Here is an 18,677-nt window from a genome sequence, read left to right on the forward strand (position 1 = left end):
TAGTTGGAGGTCATATTCCTTACTTATGCCATTTACTTATGAAAGGCACGGGAGAACAGTGATTTAAACTATGTTCAAAGGTTAACTGTTATGACATATTAATGATAAGTTCCAGATGTGTCCCATGTTTTGGATGGATACCTGATGAGATGTTTTAAAATAGGAAATATTTAATTTTATTTTTATATTGGTGGAAGGATATGAGTTTAACTCTTCATTAGTATGCCGGTATGGTTACCAATGTGTCTACTATGTACAATCAGTTATCCCACTTATGGGTACCCACAAAAACTCGTAGAACATTTATATTTGTATTCAAGCATGGGACGCTGTGTGGTAGATATATTTTTATGCTCATATCCCTTCCTGACCTCTTAAATCTAGTACATCTGCATATACATTCTTCTCTCCCCACACACGTGTATGTAATGCATTTGTGGTATGGGGTGTGGTGTGTGTGTGTGGCATATGCATGTGTCTATACAGATGTACAACCCCCCTGTGAGAATGTGTGAGAGAGCAGAGAAGAACATCAAGTATCCTACTCTGCCACTCCTCTGTGTACGTTTTTGAAACACAGTCTCTCCCCCTTAATCAGGAATTGTCATTTTTGGCCAGTGATCCCTGCAGTACAATGGCCTCCATGTCTCATAGGACTTGGAGTATACATGTGCATGGCCATACTCAGCTTTTGATGTGTCTGCAGGAGAATTGAACTCCAACTCGATCCATGTCAGGCCTTCTTGTTTAAGCAGCATGCCTTCTTGGCCACTGAGCCATCTCCCCCGACTTGAATGCAATATTTGAATTGAATGTTATGTAGTGCACACATACACCAGCAATTGTACCATGCCACATGATTACTCACAAACATAATATTAATGTGAACTTTAAAAAATATTTCTATCAAGCAAGAGATAGTTTTATTAAGCACACCATTCTTCCATGTCCTAAATTCACTGTAAACACCAGCCTCCCAGTGATGCTTAGTAAGACTTTATTAATGCTGATTTCATTACTATTTCATTAAAAACAAAAATGCAGTCCTAAAACACTCAGAGATGTATCCAAGCATGAACGATAATTAGAAATGCACCAGGGTGCACTTGAGACCTCCTAATTCAGAGTTTCAGGTCTTTATAAGAATTTCTCTCCATATTTTCCTGTTTATAGCATATTTTAAATTATTGGACTGGAATGCAAGGAACATTTCAATAATAAATATGAAATTGCACTTAATATTAACATTTTAATAATATTAATATCTCATATATAGTACTAATATTTATTAACATATGTTGTGCATGTTATTAGTGTAATATATATATATAACATTTATTAACACTAGTATGACATTTATTATATATGTGTTTATATATATGCACACTATATATAGTTATATGTAATTCTTAAATATATGCCACAGGTCATTAACTCATAGTTATCTTAAATTCACCCTTAATTCACCTAGTCAGTACCTTAGAATGTGATAAAATGGTGATTATTAAGCAAAATTTCAAGTATAAATAAACGTTCCTTAATGTAAACATTTCTAGTCAGCAATTCAGGTCTCTTTGAATATCTATTTCTCAAGAAAAAGAATAATTGTGATGTTATAATCAATGAGCCACTTGTGCTACGTAAGTAGAAGTTAATGGTGGACATCTTCTAGGAAATCTAGCTATGTACCAGTGCACAGTGAGAACAGCATGTCCTGGGCTTTATTGATGAGGAAATGCAATGCCATTATCTATGATTGTGATGGGGCATCAGGTCACAGTAAGAGCACCCAGCCTGGAAAGAGGAAATGAATGAGGCATTCTCTTTTCATGCTTTGCTGTAAATTTGGAGCAGCATTAACAATTTATTATGTAATTTTACTTCGATAATTTTAAAGCATAGGTCAGCCATAGAATAGTTACTTAGGGTGTTCAAGGCTCTGGGTTCATTCTCTAGCAAACCAAATAAAGGGATAAATAAGCAAATAAACACATGTTTCTTGTAGTGGGGCCAGGTTAGGTTTTTAATTGTGCATTCTTACGAATATCTGATCCCATTTTAGTATCCAATACATCCTATAGTGCCAGCCACGGTGGATGCCCTGAGGATGTGGAGTCCATTAATCCCACTGCACAGTTGAGGAAGTAGAGACTCATTGGGAATGCGTACCTTGGAGAGATAGTAACTGACGATAAATCAAATTTAACTTCCCAATCCAGGCTGTGGGGCTTAGGGGTCATGTAGGTGTTGGGAAAACAGTGGAGCTGTTTCCATGAGTCTGTAGCCCTGACCCTCTCTACATTCCTGTGGCCATAGATAGCCGAGTCTCATTTAGTTTGGATTGCTGAAGCTCTGCTTCTTACGTCAGGATGTAAACCCTGAAACTTTTGTGAACCCTTGGTACCACAGGAACTCTAGTGATCAAGGACACAGCGAGTTAGGTTGTCTCCATTTCCTGTTTATTTCTAATGAATTTGTTTTCCCAGATTGCATTTTTTTTTCCCATCAGGAATTCATTCTCTGGAAGTGTCCCTCCATAAGAGACCTTAAAACCAGATAGTGTTTATTTTTATCACTTTGCTTCTACATTTACTCTGTAATGTCTCTGTTCATTGTTCCCAGTTGTCTTTTAGGTGAGCTCGCCGAGTGAATCTCCATTTAGCTGTCAGCACTCAGCATGCTATTTACTTTCAACCTCTTTTCCTCACCACTTTACCAGATCCACCTGGAATATTAATCAAAATTGATTTTTTTAGTAGCCTCTCATTAGTCTGATTTCTATGTTTTTCTTTGTTTGTTATTTCTTTCTTCATGTCCACAGGAGGCACAACACCTCCTTTTCCCTAAGGAAACCTAAATCACCGTGCCTCTATTCTTTCACATACCTGGTTGTGAGCAGAGCTAAGAATATGGAGAAAGGCCCTTTGGGCTGGCGTCTCAAGATCTGGCCTTCTGCTGTGGCTTCCTTCTCTGCCTTGCTGTCCACTGCCATTTGGCAACAGACGGTTTCTTTCTCACTCCTCTCCTGCTCGGATCTTTGTGAGCTTGTATCTCTCATACCCTGAACTCAAAGACCAGAATTTCGCTTCTGTCCCATGTCCTCTTTAAAACCCCTCTACTCCCAAACACATATTTTCTCATGATCAGGAATGGCAGTAAAAATGGCTCAACCAGTTTTCTTTTTGGATTTCATTTCCCATCTGACATGAGTGTACTTCTGATGACTGATTATGCTTCTCTTTTCACTCACCATGTGGTGGGTTTTTGACTTTGTATGGAATCCCTGTTGGGGGCATTTAGTTTAGAATTTGAACAATATTCAAAATATCTATCAGATTACACAACTTTCTCACACCATAATATATTTTGTTGTTTTGGAGTGTGTGTGTGTGTGTGTGTGTGTGTGTGTGTGTGAGAGAGAGAGAGAGAGAGAGATGGTATATGTGTATGGTCTCTGTGTGTGTGAGTGTGTAAGTTGTGCACTGAATGCACCATGTATGTGCAGACCAGAGGAAAGTCATCAGGTGACCTCATTTATTGCTCTTCCAATTTTCCAGTCCTTGAGATGGGGTCTCTGGAATTGCCATTTTTCTGTCAGGCTGGCTGACCAGTGATACCTACCACTTCCCTTGTACCTGCCTTTCTCAGGAATAGGTGGCCACATTTGTCTTTTTGTGTATGGTCTGAGTATTGACCTGAAATCTTCATGTTTGTATGACAAGCACTCTTACTTGCCAAGCACTCCCAGTAGCCCCTGTAATGTAACATATGATCGAATTTTAATTTTAATACACTAGACCTTAAAGGATTTCCTTAATGGTCAAATATTGTATCTTTATTTATTTTATTATTTTATTGTGTGTGTGTGTGTGTGTGTGTGTTGGTTGGTTGTAAGGGTGTCTCAGGGTTTCTCACTACTCCAAACAAATGGCATATGTTTGTGCCAATTTCTCTATCTGGCTTTTACTTGGGTGCTAGAAGATCAAACCTGGTATGATAGGTTTTGTAAGCAAGTAACTTTAATTGTTGAGCCATCTCCCTAGTTCCTGGCATATAACACATTCTTGGTAATTAATATAATATGCCCTTGGGAGTCTCTCCAGTTGTGAAGTACAGTTTTCTTTGTTCACAATGCTTTACTCTAAGCAGTAGGACTTACAGTAGCATGAAAGCATTTCATCCTAAAATGAGCGAAGTATGTGTGGTGTGGTGTGTAGTATATATGAATAGTGTGTGTGCAGTATTATGTTTATGTTGTATGTGGGGGGTACGTATAAAGATACATCAGACAAGGAAAGACCAGCAAGTGATTAAAAATATAAAAGTTTGTAGAACAAAAGTGCAGTCAAAGCTGGTAATTATAGCTGAATTTCACAGCAAACTCCTTTTCCCAGTAGCCCTTGTGTTTAAAGGCCCTAAGTAAATACCACATTTAATGGAACTACTTCTGGAGACAGACAAGGTTGAGCAATTCTGTATATTGATGTAAATTTAAATATTGGATAGTTCTGTTTGCAAGAAGACCAAGGAAAATCTTAAAGTTTTAAAATTGTAATAACCTTTGTTTACTATTAAGGATTAAGTAAACTATCATTTTAACAAATAAATCACAAACCCATGACTGATAATTTTGTCAAAAGCATGAAATAAGTGAAGTATGAAGGAATAGTCTGAATGTGAATTCTTAGCCAAATAAACATTCTATAAACGTAAAGGATAGGAGCAAACCACTCCAATACTGTATTTTACCATCTTTGTTCTGTCTACTCAGCTACTCACAGAAGATGTCTCAGGAATGCCTGTGTTTCTCTTTCTATTACCTTCCCAGTGTAACTGAAAACTAGGTTTAAGAAGCTTTCAACATGGTAGTTACATTGCCCCCCACCCCTTGTATAATCTCACATGTTGACATTGTTTGGCTAGGTTTTATTTCTGAGCTGCACTGCCACCTAAGAGTCCTGACTTGAAACCACATCTCCAGCAATGGTTCTTTCACCATACTGCTAAACTTCCTTTAAAAGACAGACATGAGGCGCTGGTGCAGGTCGTGGTCATGCATGCCTTTAACGTCTGCTGTGAAATGGGGACAGACAGGGGGATCCCTGGGGCTTCATACCCACCAGTCTAATTGAAACATAATAAGCCCCAAGTTCAGTGAGAGACTCTATCAAAGACACAAGGTAGAAACACAGTAGAGGAATATGTTCTCTTCTGACTTCTACATGTGTGTGCATAGTATGTATACACCTGTTACACACAAGTAGATGGACACCACACACACACACTTATTAGTGTAAACGGCATAGGTAGAGATTGTGTGGGCACAGATACAACTGGATTACCCATACCTATCATTTCTATACTTGGGGGATTGAGGCAGGAGGGTCATGAGTTTGAGACCAGTATAACCCTAACCTAAATGATACTAAATAAAGAATAGACATAATCATGCCATGCACTACTTTGTAAAGGAACCTTCCAATGGCCTCTTAAGGTTACAGAGCACAGTCCATATATACAACATAATATTCACAAGCCTGTGAAGTCCTAGGTAAGAGATACCTAGCATCATACACAATGGGCATTCAATAATTATTTCTTGAGAGAATAAATGAGAAAATTATTTATTTATTTATTTATTTGAGAGCAACAGACAGAGAGAAGGAGGGGGAGATAGAGAGAGAGGGAATGGGTACACCAGGGCCTCCAGCCACTGCAAATGAACTCCAGATGCATGCGCCCCTTTGTGCATCTGGCTACTGTGGGTCCTGGGGAATCGAGCTTCAAACTGGGGTCCTTAGGCGTCACAGGCAAGCATTTAACCACTAGACTATTTCTCCAGGCCTAAATGAGAACACATTAATGGACACAAATGAATATGCTTTTTTACACAAATAAGTGTTACCCCAGCATCATTTCCAGATAATCCCATCCATTATCCATTCTGAGAACTGATCACTGGCCTTTGTACCAAGGATATTGAATCTTTGTTGCAACCCTTTTCTACTAACTTAAAATATCAAACAGTATTGTCTTCATACCTTGAAACAGAGCTCACCTGGCTTTCTTCCCTTCTCAGTCACTCTACTCTCATTCCCCTGGCGACAGTAGACTATGCACTATCTTGATCTGTCATAGGACAGGACAAGAAGAGGGACTTCTCGTATCATTCACTACTTGGACCTCTGTGTTGTGAACAGAATCTTTTAGAAAGATGCAGACCCTTGTGGGACACAAGGGGACAGTTTTCTAGTTGCCCCTTCAAATATAGTATATGATTCAAAATATAAGTAGATTCAGTGCATATTAAACTATATGAGTGACACCTGGGCCTGAAATATTAAAGCTACTTAGTTGTATTTTAATATAAATGCTTGAAAATTTAAAGGTGAAGTTATACTGAAGAGACGAAACATTGACTTATTTAATAGTGCTCTCCATAAACATTGGAAACAAAACGTTTTGAATTACATAGAACTACAACTTTAAAGGGATAGCACTTGGGTAATAGAAGGTTTTCTAGATGGAAAAAAAATCACTGCTTCCAATGAACTTTCATCTCCTTATTAATGCATTAAACATTCCCTTTTTTATGATAAATACAGTGGAAAATCCCATTTTCTCCCGTACAGGGCTTGCATTCTTTGTGAGTTTCTTACGCTTACTACTTACAATGCTACAGATAGGTAGCTATATCTGGCTCCTTCTTATGATGTTTCTGTTAAAATGTTGCCTTACCCATGAGGTCCTCCTGGGCCTCTAATTAAGAGTTTCTCATATACTCACCCCAAACCTCACCTCTTTTTCTGCTTCATTTTTTGTGATCACTACTACCTGAAAGGTTCTGTATTTTTAATATTTATTATGAAACTGGTGTTCACTGCTAAACCTCTACTTTAGACCCTCAGTAGTTCTCAGAGTAACACATGAACATGCCTTGCCTTTTGTACCTAGCGTCATTGTGAAGCTGCTGTTAATAGCACATGGTTTTATATTTATGTAATCCTTATATTTATTGAAGAATTCCAAAACTACAGATAGCAGCAAGTAAAGACCACTCATGATTTAATTAACAATAAACTGCATGGATAATATTTTGGTGAGTATATTGTTTTATATGCACTGTGCATGATTATTTACATCCTGCCTCACAAACTAATACTTTTTTTAAAAACTTTTTTTGTTCATTTTTATTTATTTATTTATTTGAGAGTGACAGAGAAAGATGCAGAGAGAGAGAGAGAGAGAGAGAGAGAATGGACCAGCCAGGACCTCCAGCCACTGCAAATAAACTCCAGATGCGTGCACCCCCTTTTGCATCTGGCTAATGTGGGTCCTGGGCAACTGAGCTTTGAACTGGGGTCCTTAAGCTTCACAGGCAAGCGCTTAACCACTAAGCCATCTTTCCAGCCCATAAACTAATTCTTAAATGTGTACCACAGACACCTGTCTGATAAGTACCTTCTACTGGTTCACTATTACTGAATTGTTGACGGTATTGTTCAACGTATATATACTGAGTCCCTGACCAACTTGGAAATTACTTAAGCCAGGAAAACTGGAGAATATTTATTTTACCACGCTTATGTGAACTTAAAAAAGAAAGAGAGAGAGAGAAGTCATTCAGGAAAGGAACTTGACTGTCCACAAGATCGTTTCCTATTATTGTAAAACACGGTCCTTGAATTAATGAAACAAATTAATGAAACTTGAGAATCAAAATGTGGCAACTACCAGCAGACTAATAATTGGCAATTCAAAAGGGTTGTATCCAAAGGAAGAACATCAATCAAATGTTAACAGTACTCAAGTCCATTTTCCTATATTGCTATTGACCTTGACACTTTCCAATTAGTTGTTTATTAAAAGTGCTAGGCAGCTATGCCTCCTGAGATGTAAATTTGAGTTTAAATGTAAGGATTATCACTGCTATTTTAGATCCTATCTGGGTCTTGGAGGTTGCTTTTATTTCTGAATATTATTTTGTTCTTAGCATGAATAAATTAAAATTAAAATTTCAAAATAATTCTAGATAAAACAAAAGGACATTAATCTTTATGATTTCATTTTATATAATTTATTTCTACAAATCAGAAGATCATTTTAGAGGAGATAAAATGTAGACTTGTGTTCTTAAAAAGTCTCACAAATCTATTTCTCTTGTAGTATGTAAAGGTTTCGAAGATAATTTGAAAGTGATCCATCTGCGATACCATCTGTCAGAAATATGCTGCAGCTGTTCGGTGTCCAGAAAAATTTGAGCTACACCTCAAAGCAATCCACCTTTGCTGCAGGAAGTCCAGAAAACTTCCTAGTTGAATTACAGCAGTGATCCTGGAAAACATACACGATTTTAAGTCTACTACATATGTATATATTTTTTCTTATGAATATCATCAATCCACCAACACAGATTGATACAGTAAATATGAGCCAGTTTTATGGTAATAATGCTCAATTCTCCCTTGTCATAAGCTGTTATACAAACAATATTCAAAGGTTTACAAGAATACACGAATAATCCTTACTGTGTACTCAGTTCCATACAAATTGAAAATGTAAAGAAGTCTCCTTTTCTCGGGACCATCACATGGCACGAAGCCTCACACAGAAGCAAGTATGGACGCCAGTACAGTGCTGAGCTCTGTGTCTCAGCAGTAGAAGGCTGTATTAGAACTTCTGAAGTCATCCGTTATGCTGAAGACTAACAAGGCAGTGGGAAAGAGCTTACCCAGAAAATTCCAGAGCTGCCACCATTATGAAAATTAATTGCTGCTGTGGTCAAGAGCGTTTAAAAGTTATAGACACACACATATGACTTAAACAATTGAATCATTCGTTTTGTACACATAAATCACATGCAATTTTACGGTGGTAAAGATCAGAAAGCTCATCTTTCTGATAGGGACAAAGGTAGGAAAATCTACGAGAATGTCAAATGTTATACCCAATCCTTTTTTAAAAATATTTATCTTTTATTTATGTAGTTGAGAGAGACAGGGAAAGAAGTGGGGAGAGAATGAGTGCACCTGAGCCTCCAGTTGCTTCAGAAGAACTCCAGACACATGTGCCACCCTGTGCCTTTGGTTTATGTGGGTTGTGGGGAATTCAACCTATGTCCTTTAGCTTGGCAGGCAAGCACTTTAACTGATAAGCCATCTCTCCAGCCCTCAATTCTTCTTTCTTTAATGCAGAACTTAATGGAAAGCAGAAAAAAAAAAATCCCTTTAAGTTAATGCAAAAAAGTTAAAACATCATAGTAGCCAAACATAGGCTATCTGCTTTGCTCATTTTCATTGGATTTATTGACTATTATTGTCAGCAATTCATTGGTTCAGTGATTGCAGATCTCATGTTCCCCACCAGGTTCCTGGAGCTAACAATACAGGACGTGTATGACAGATACACACCATACTCTCATAGTATTCGTAGTCTGAAACTACACACAAGTTCAAAGCACATCAACATTTTGACAGACAGGATGGAGGAGAACAAAAGTAATGAAAAAACAAAACAAAGAAAAATATCATAATCAGCAACAAGAGAATTAGAGGGAGGAAGGAAGGGGAAGCTACACGCAAAACAATGGATGGCATGAATTAGTACTATTAAAATTTACTCCCTCATTAGCTAATTAAAAAAAATACATAACTCTCTTCAAAGGAGAAAGAAAGAGAGGCAGTTTGGCAGAAGAAGCCTGCTGAGGTGGAGGCCCTGAACCAGTGCAGGACATTGCCAAAGCGCTAGGTCATCCACCAGGACTAGATGAGAACACCTCATCACGGAATACATCACAGGACATTGAGAAATTCGACGGGAACTAATACAGCAGGTAGCTCCTTTCTTGCTAGCTGTCCTAGTTCAGGAAAGTGTTATGCTAAGTGCCGGGGTTATAAGTCTCCAAAATGCGAACAGTGGAAGTTACAAGCTACAGAAATGCACCAGTCAGGCCCGGTGTACCCACGAATACAACAGTGACACCAAGCTAATGGGGGAAATCAATATGTGTAGCAAGATATATGGATTTTACCCATCAATCATGTAATATATATCTACTGGACACATACAGCTTAACTGGTATTGCTTTGCAATCCATTTTCTTCAAAGTTGCCAGATGGACAAATGAGGATCAGATCATGGTGTACCCTGGCAACCTCCTGCTGATGTTCCTTCTCCTTTACTGTGAAATCTCAAGCAGCCTGGTTCTGTCATAACTCTGTTTTATTTTCCTCTTTTTTTCTGGGGATCTGAAGTCATGTCCACATGCCCGCACAATGAGCACTTTATCCACTGAGTATCTCCTCAGCCCCTTGGATTTTCTTTATCTAGGAATTGTCACTGTCTATCAGACAGGCATAATGCACTTAGTTTATAATTCCAACCTACCGGAACTTGCATTTTAAGATAAGATAGTTGAACTCCTCTACGTTGTTATTGTCTCCATGAAAGCCCTTTTGTGGTGGGAGTAGACAAAAGTCAAGTCCTTTCTCCAATAGATTTTACTGGAAATATTTTCATTCCAGTTATTTGGTACATTTTCTCAATGATCTGACACATTTTTCCATACATATAAGTTAGTTAAACAATCCAACATCTAATAGCAATAAAGTTTCTGTATATAAAATAATATGGTTAGGGGGATGGCTTAGCGGTTAAGGCATTTTCCTGCAAAGCCTAAGGACCCATGCCCAACTCCCCAGATCCCTCATAAGCCAGATGCACTAAAGTGAGGCAAGCACAAGGCTACATATGCCCATTAGGTGGCACAAGCATGTGGAGTTCTATTGTATGGCTGAGGCCCTAGGTTGCCAATTCTCTCACTTTCTCTAAAAAATAAATAAGATATATAAAAATATAGCAATATCTTTATAAGAATTTCATTTCTCTTTTTCTTTTGTGTGTAGTGTCTGTTGTATGTGTACAAACATGGTGTGTGCATGTATGTGTGGTATATTCATGCATGTGGTATGTGCATATGCATGCAGATCTATTACCTGGCGCACACACGTGTGAAGGCCAGCCCCACACACCTATGGCCAGAAGGCAGAGAAGACTATGCAGACTATTGTCTGTTTTTCTCTGTTGTTCTTCCACTTTATTTCCTTGAGATAGAGACTTCACCTAAACCTGGCACTTGCGTCGTATTTAACATGAGTGCTGGGGGATGAACTCGGATCCTTGTGCTTGGCAGACCAATTCTCTTATCTGCCAAGCCATCTACACAGGTCTCTATGGGAAGTCCTAAGAAAGGCCATTCAGTAAAAATGTTAAATGTTAACAAGATTGCAAATCCTATTGTTTCTGAGAATAAAGAGACAACACATGCTCTAGAGCATGTGCATTGCAGAGCTCCTCACATATGTTTACAAGTATACATTTCTGCTATTAAGTGCAGTATATGAATACCATTAGCAAATCTCAGTTCTGCATAAAGAGGATTCTTCTTTACCGCTGTGGCATGAAATTTTAGAGAATGGGAAAAGTAGGTATTTCCAGAAACAAAGAGATAAGGCCAAGAGATGCTGAAGCAAATGATGCACAAGCACAGTGTATAAACCATAAAAATGTGAGAAAATATGATGGGAGTAGAGATATAAAAATGCTGTATAGAATAGAAGTCAGTGGTAGTTTTGCCCTAAGGAAGAACAAGCATTTTCCTAGTGTACTCCTCTATTACTGTTTTTCAATGATTTGTTTTCCTATTGCTATGACTTTAAAAATCATAGAACTGATTCAAAACTGAGAAAAGTCTTTTGAGAAAATGAAAAACCTAAGTAGAATGTGGATACAATGCCCTTATACAAGTAGCCCAAATTCTTATTCCCAGAAATAAAATATAAACCTTAGACACTAAGGATCACTCCCTTTCAGCCAAATGATAATACTAGGAAAATGTCAAATTAAGGAGACCACCAAAGTCATGATGACACCTGGAATATATTTATTACCCATTTTTCTAAATTAAAATTGGGTCTCATTTTGTTATATTACCTCTGTACGTTTTTACAAACTATGAAAACATATTTATTATACTAACTAAACATGTCAACAAAACGTTAAACACTTAAGTATAAGTATATTAACTATAAGCTAAATTTTGCATTCAGGCATGATTGTCCTCTTTCCTCAGAGAAGTTCTTGAGGGGTGAGAGACTGAGTATGCATGAGCAAAACTGAGGTGAATGAGCAGAATGACTGTTCCAGTAGTATATGTCCTGAACATAAGACGAAGAACCCAGCTTCTAAATGCAGCACATGGAGATGCACGTGCAGTCAAATGTCCAAATTATGGGAACAAAAGTAGTAGTCATCTATATGGAAACATATTGTTTCCATCCTCCTCTTTCCTTCCTACCCTTCTTCCCAACCTTCCTGCTAACAACTGAACTCCCCAAAACATGGACATAATCATGGGGCGAAAGTCTCTGAAATGTACAAGCACTAGATCCTGTCCAAGTCTTCCCTTAGCCAAGGCAAAGGTACTAATAATTCTTAAAAGTTTTTAAATTCAGAGATGACTCAAGAATAATGCCATGGTCATGACTCGTTTTCACCTACATCCTGTGATAGTAGATGCAGAAACGATGCATCTTGGTGCTTCCCAATGTCTTTAAAGCAATATAATTAAAGGTATGATCCATCTGTCTCAGCAAATGTATCAGTGAAGGACAAAGCAGGTAGGAACATGGCCTCAGGAACTGTTGGGCAGGTACACTGACGGGTGCCTGTTCAGGTTTGTGAAGGAAGCATCCATTAGTCAGGCAGGCAGGTAACAAGAAACAGCACAGGAGGAGCCCAAGGCCAGTGCTAACACAAGAGGTCCAACCCCAGTGCAAAAGCACATCACTGAAAGAATCAAGACTTCCATGGAAAGTGCTGCCCTACCAGGACAGTGAAAAAACAAAGATCAGCCCATGGTCTCGCTTGAATACAAGATACTATGGGTCTCAAAGGACAAGGTGATTGAATACTGAATGTGAATTCTCAGGAGGTTTGGCAGAAGTCTTTTTTTTATTATTATTTTTCTTAGTTGAGAACTTAAGCATATGGACAGACTGTAACTTGGTCATGTTGCCATCCCATTATGCTGTTGCTCCCTCTTCCTGCCGCCATTCCCCTGAGCGTCCTCCTTGTGGGTAGTCCTCCCTCTGCTGTGCCGCCTCCCTCCTCCTGTCCTTCGCCCTTCCCGTCAGAATGCTAAATGGGCTCAGAACCCTGCAAGTCCTCCGAGGGGGTGTCAGTGCACCCCTTGAGAGGACATTGCCCCCACAGCAGGCCTCCCCTCCCTGTGGCTCTTGCATTCTTTCCAACCCTCCACATTGGGAAGGAATCCAATGTTCTGTGCGCTTTGGAGGACAACGCTAGGCATCTTATTCAGTGTGGAGCTTTTACACTTCTGACTGCCGCCAACCATCAAGCAGAGGCACAGTGAGGAAGCAGACAGAGGGGTAAAGGAACAGCACCCCCAGACATCAGGGGCTGAACATACCGGGTGCATGGGGAGAGCATGGGCGGCGGGGGGACCATCAGTGAAGAGGAAGGCTTATTTCCAAATGGCTTTCTGCCCTCAATACAAATGAGGCTGTCACATTTTGCTGAGATGTCTGTCCAGAAAATCGCGCTTACTTCTTGAGCCCCTTGTTCTTAATCATTTCCTTGTTTCACCTCAATGTTAAGAAACACGTAGTACAAAACATATTCTAAGTTCTGCAATTTCAAAAGCCATTGTTCGGTGAAAAATTTTCTAACCATATTACTCATGTTCTGAAGCACTCTGAGGACAGAGATGGTGGCCCTGAACCCTTGACAGTGGGTGGGGCCCTTGGCCAAACTCCCCCAGCAGAGGGAGGAGCTGCTTCCTGTCTGCTTGCTAATGATCCCCTCCTCTGTTCCTGCTTGAGTTTCAGCATCTTTTTCTTTATAGCTATTCTCCCTTCCTGATGGACTGAAATTGTATGAAAATAAACTTCAAGGCCCATCTGCTCCTCTAGACTCCATCCAAGATTTCCTGGAAGGGAAATATACTGGAGACCAAATATTTGCCATGGCTGTGTGTGACTACAGTTTTGGAAAATATCCTAGTGTTGGAAAATATAAGACTAGGTTGTTTCTAATCTCAATCTCCCCCCCTTCCCTCCACCCCCCCCTCCTCTCTCATATTAAAATTCTAGCTTTCTCCAGGGGTTTGACTGATTTCCTAGTGCTTCATGTCTGCTGGGCACCGAGGTTCATACTGTGGCATAACAAGCAAGCTGTCTTCAGGAGCTGCCATATGAAATAACCAATATTGTACTTACAATAAAAAAAAAATGGTCATTATAACCAGAAGTACGGCAGTACATACATACTACATGAGCAGACCTGGCGAGCTGGTATAGCTCCTTCCTAGGAAATTTCATACTCACTGTGTCCTCTGATCATGCTGAAGTTGCCCCCTCTGTCTCGAATGTTCTTAGTCCTCTTTCTACCTATTCATGTGCCCTGAATTACTCAAGTTCTATTCCCTACGTGCATGTGGCCTGATACTGCATGTTGTCATTAATAACTCCCCTTCTAGAATACCCAAAATATGTGTTAGACTAGGCTTTGGGTGAGGGAATTCACCCTACTAAAGGCAAAAGACTAATATATTGGGTTTATAGCCACAGGGTCTTCTGCTGCGTGGACACAGTGAGTCAGTAAGCGGGGACAGCTATGAACACCTCCTGCAGAACAGTGAGCTCTGAGCTGGATGCACACTGGAGTCAGTCACATGCAGCTTCTTCACTGGGCATGCTTTGGCATTTTATGGCTTGAGGAAAGCTTAATTGAACTCACTCATTATTGTGTAGATGTTAGGAAAAGACAAAGAGTTGAGGAGACTGTCATATTAAAGTGCACACACTTATGAAGGAGCCAAGCCTAAATAAACCAGACACCTGACCAATAGCTCAGCATTTTTAGTTTGTTTTCCTCCCATATTTTGATTATATGCTACTTAACACTGAATTACAAATCAATATTATTCTCTGGTACAGTGTTTACTTTTATTTTTGTTGTTGTTTGGGTATGGGCCCTCAGTTGAATGTATAGATAAATGGACTATTTACATACTCTTTTCAAAGAATTAAGTATGTAAAACAGTAAAAAGCAAGTAGGGAGATAACAATGTGTATGTATGATTAATATCTTCCAGGATATTATATATTAATTATAACATTTTTCTTATTTTTCCAGCTTGTTATGTATTAGGTTTCAGTTTATAAACAACATGGGCTTGCTGATGCTTAAACTCTGATCATTTTAATATTTTATTTACTTATTTGCAAGGAGAGAGAGAAACTGAGGGAGAAAGAGAGAATGAATACGCCAGTTCTTGCCACTACAATTGGTCTCCAGAGACATATGCCACTTTGTGTATCTGGCTTTGTGTGGTTACTGGGGGAATCAAGCCAATGCTATCAGGCTTTGCAAGAAAGTACCTTAACTGCTTGGCCATTTCTCCACCACAACTCTCATAATCTTAGTCACCATTTACAAAACATAATTTATTAAACATCTTTATTTTTATTGATCCAATATTTGTATTAATGCATTGCAGGTTTTTGCATCTAGTTTTTATTTTTTAATGGATTTTAAATTATTTTCAAGGTAGTAAGAAATGACATTTAGTATGGAAATAATGAAATGCTGCATCCATCTAACATTTAGATTTCATAAATGCTACATCAACTTTTTTTAGAGCAATTAGCTAATGGATAATTAACTGATTATCAACCTTATTTTAATTATTTGCATTGACACTATTATACATATACACACAAATATGTAATTATACAGATATAATATATATTATATATAATGCCTCTACACATATACACATTAAATGGTTACTTTGAGGAAACCAGTCAATTATTATTATCACGTAGAAGCAGGTGTGGACTAAAGAAAGAAAGATCCTCCCAGAATGAGACTGTTGATTTTTAACATGGCTCCCCTCCTTATCTTTCTGGTCAGCAATTGTTCTGATGTGTCCTGATAAAGAACACCAATTACCTTTACCTCACTTGGAGCCCCAACCCATTCTCCATATTCAATGGCCTCTTCAGTCTTACTCACAATCTCAGACTACGGACGCACCACACTGCTATCAGTCTATTTCTTACCACTGAGGAATCTCCAAGGGCAGAGCCTCACCCCACCCTCTCTGTCATGCTCGGCACAGGTCATGCTTGACGAAGTGCTGGAGTGAGAGGAGATGAGATGAAATGAATATTACTGCATTGTGCATGTAATGAGCACATTAGGAGCAACGCTTACTCTAGCTAAATGAGGAAGCTTTGCTAAAAATACTTTAAAATTAGAATCAAAAGGACCAGGAAATAGAAAAAAATCAAATAAAAATAAGCATCTTTGCCTATTTGGAGCTTAATTTAATGTCATATAAACAATGAACATGAATTACTTGACAGTGTATTTTTGTAAACAGATGACTTTTAAAACACTTTTTTGGTTTTCACTTTCAGTCTTTTACATAGACTTTTTAAAATATAATCATATTCACTGCCCCGTTTTTCAAAGGCACCTGCAGTGCTATTTCAAAAAGTGAGACAAAGTGTTAGAAGCATGGATTTGTCCACTTTAACGTCTGATTTTTAGGAACGTGCATGGATGAAGAATACATAATAATTCATTTATCGTTGAGGGCTGAACGCCACTTTAGTTAATTTCCCCAAACCAACAAAATAAACAGTGTATTCCAACTATTGTTAGTTTTTCTGTTTATAAATACATGAGATGAAACCCTCTCTATTTGCATTACCCATTTTCTAAACAAAGTTCTCAGTTTTTATCAAAATATGTCAGTTTTCTTAAAACCAACTTTCTTTTTTTTTTTTTTTTTTTTTTGAGGTAGGGTCACACTCTAGCCCTGGATGACCTAGCATTCATTCTAACTGTGCCTCCTAAGTGCTAGGATTTAAGACTGTACCATCATACCTGGTTATTAAAACAAACTTTCTAAAGATTATGTTATCTTCCTCTTGTAGCTTGACTGTTTTGGACTCTAAGAAGTTTATTATGTTTATTTGTTATGGTCACTCTTCAGTTTACAAATACATTTAGAATGTATAACGAGTAATAATCATTGTTTAATCAGTGAAGTCTAAGCCTGAGACAACTGAGGACTTCATTTCCATACCACTGACAGCCTAGTAGGAAAGAGGGTTAGCTAAGCATTTAAGTAAGTAAAACCATGCTGGGGTTAAGTGCCTTGATAGAGAAGCAGCATTTAAAAACCAAGTGGATAATAACAGACTATGTTCTAGCCAGATGGACAGCCAGTCAGCATACATGAAAAGTGACCTTGACCACAGACCATGGAGAGGAGAGAACTAAGCCAGAAAGCACATGGAATAGTAAATTTGAAATCTTCCATTGAATGCAGGGGAAAGAAGCTGTTCTGTCTGGACAGTGAAAAAAACCCAGTGGAGAATGTTAAACTCATTCCAACTGACTGAGAACTGATGCCAGCATGTACTCTGACATTTCCTTGAATATTCACTTATGTGGTGCTGAACCCTGAAAGACACTCGAAGAACAAATCCTTATTCATTCTTTAACTACTTGGGTGTGTGGAAATCTATGTGAAATGGAAAAAAAAATACATTGTCATAAAATCCCATTCCATATCTGGTATTACTTAGTTATGCTGTAACACCTGAGGGGATGGAATAGCTCTGTGATTTTACTCCCAGGGAGTTAAATGTATAAATATGAAAAGGATGCCTGAAATCTGTCTTAAATCTCAGTTAGCAGAGATACAATGTTCGTTGCCAAAATTTGCATTTCAGATTAACGGAAAATTGTCACATTTGTGTAAGGGTCTTTTTTCATGTGCTTTGTGCAATACAATGGTGGAGGAGCAAGGGAAAACGTAGGAAGGCTGGACTCTGTTTAAAACGCTGATTTCTGGTGAATGCTTGGACTAGACTTAAAGCTCTGGACATGAGGTCTTGGGGAGGTAACTGACTGTGAATTTGAGTTGAGGCGGATGGTTTGGGGTGGGCTGGAATAAGAGCATGGCCCTGAGCGTGATTTCCTATAGAGCGGGTAGAACCAGCAGAGATCGTGCAGCTGAGTTCTGGACAGTTTTGGAAAAAATTAGGTAGTAGGTACTTAAGAAAGATTCTTTCAACAATTAGAGAGCAAACAGCTCTTGAGAGAGGGAAAAAAAATGTTACTGTCATTATAAAAGCCAAGTGCAGAAAGTGTTACAGACAGGATTGTACTATTGACTGATTAATTTATCTGATGGTAACATTGTCCATGATGGTGATTTGTAAGGATGACTCTCCCTTTTGGCTATTTTCTTCTTACTATTAATTATTAGGAGTTAATATAAGATCTTCTACTGTAAATGTTAAATACCTTAAATAACATTACTCTGTAGGCACAATATTCACCATGAGATCCCCATAACTTACTCATCTGGTATAACGGAAATTCCATATACAATGTTAACGTCTTCCCACTTCTTGTTCTTATGAAGCTCCGGTAGAGGAATTCTGTATCTCCCTTCTAAACATGTCAGTGCTTCCAACACAGAAATAACTAAACACTTACAGAAGATGCCAGATACAAAGCTAACAATCTTGATTTTGTTTGCTTTCTTTTTTTAAATTTATTGATAATTTTTA

General features: G+C 38.4%; 1 protein-coding gene across 1 annotated transcript in view; it reads left to right on the forward strand.

Moving 5' to 3' along the window:
* Positions 1-18,677, forward strand: part of Cntnap2 (contactin associated protein 2) — a 1,990,154-nt gene that overhangs the window by 539,508 nt on the left and 1,431,969 nt on the right. The window lies entirely within an intron of this gene.

This window comes from Jaculus jaculus, chromosome 10 (genome assembly GCF_020740685.1).
Source record: "Jaculus jaculus isolate mJacJac1 chromosome 10, mJacJac1.mat.Y.cur, whole genome shotgun sequence".
Taxonomy (NCBI): domain Eukaryota; kingdom Metazoa; phylum Chordata; class Mammalia; order Rodentia; family Dipodidae; genus Jaculus; species Jaculus jaculus.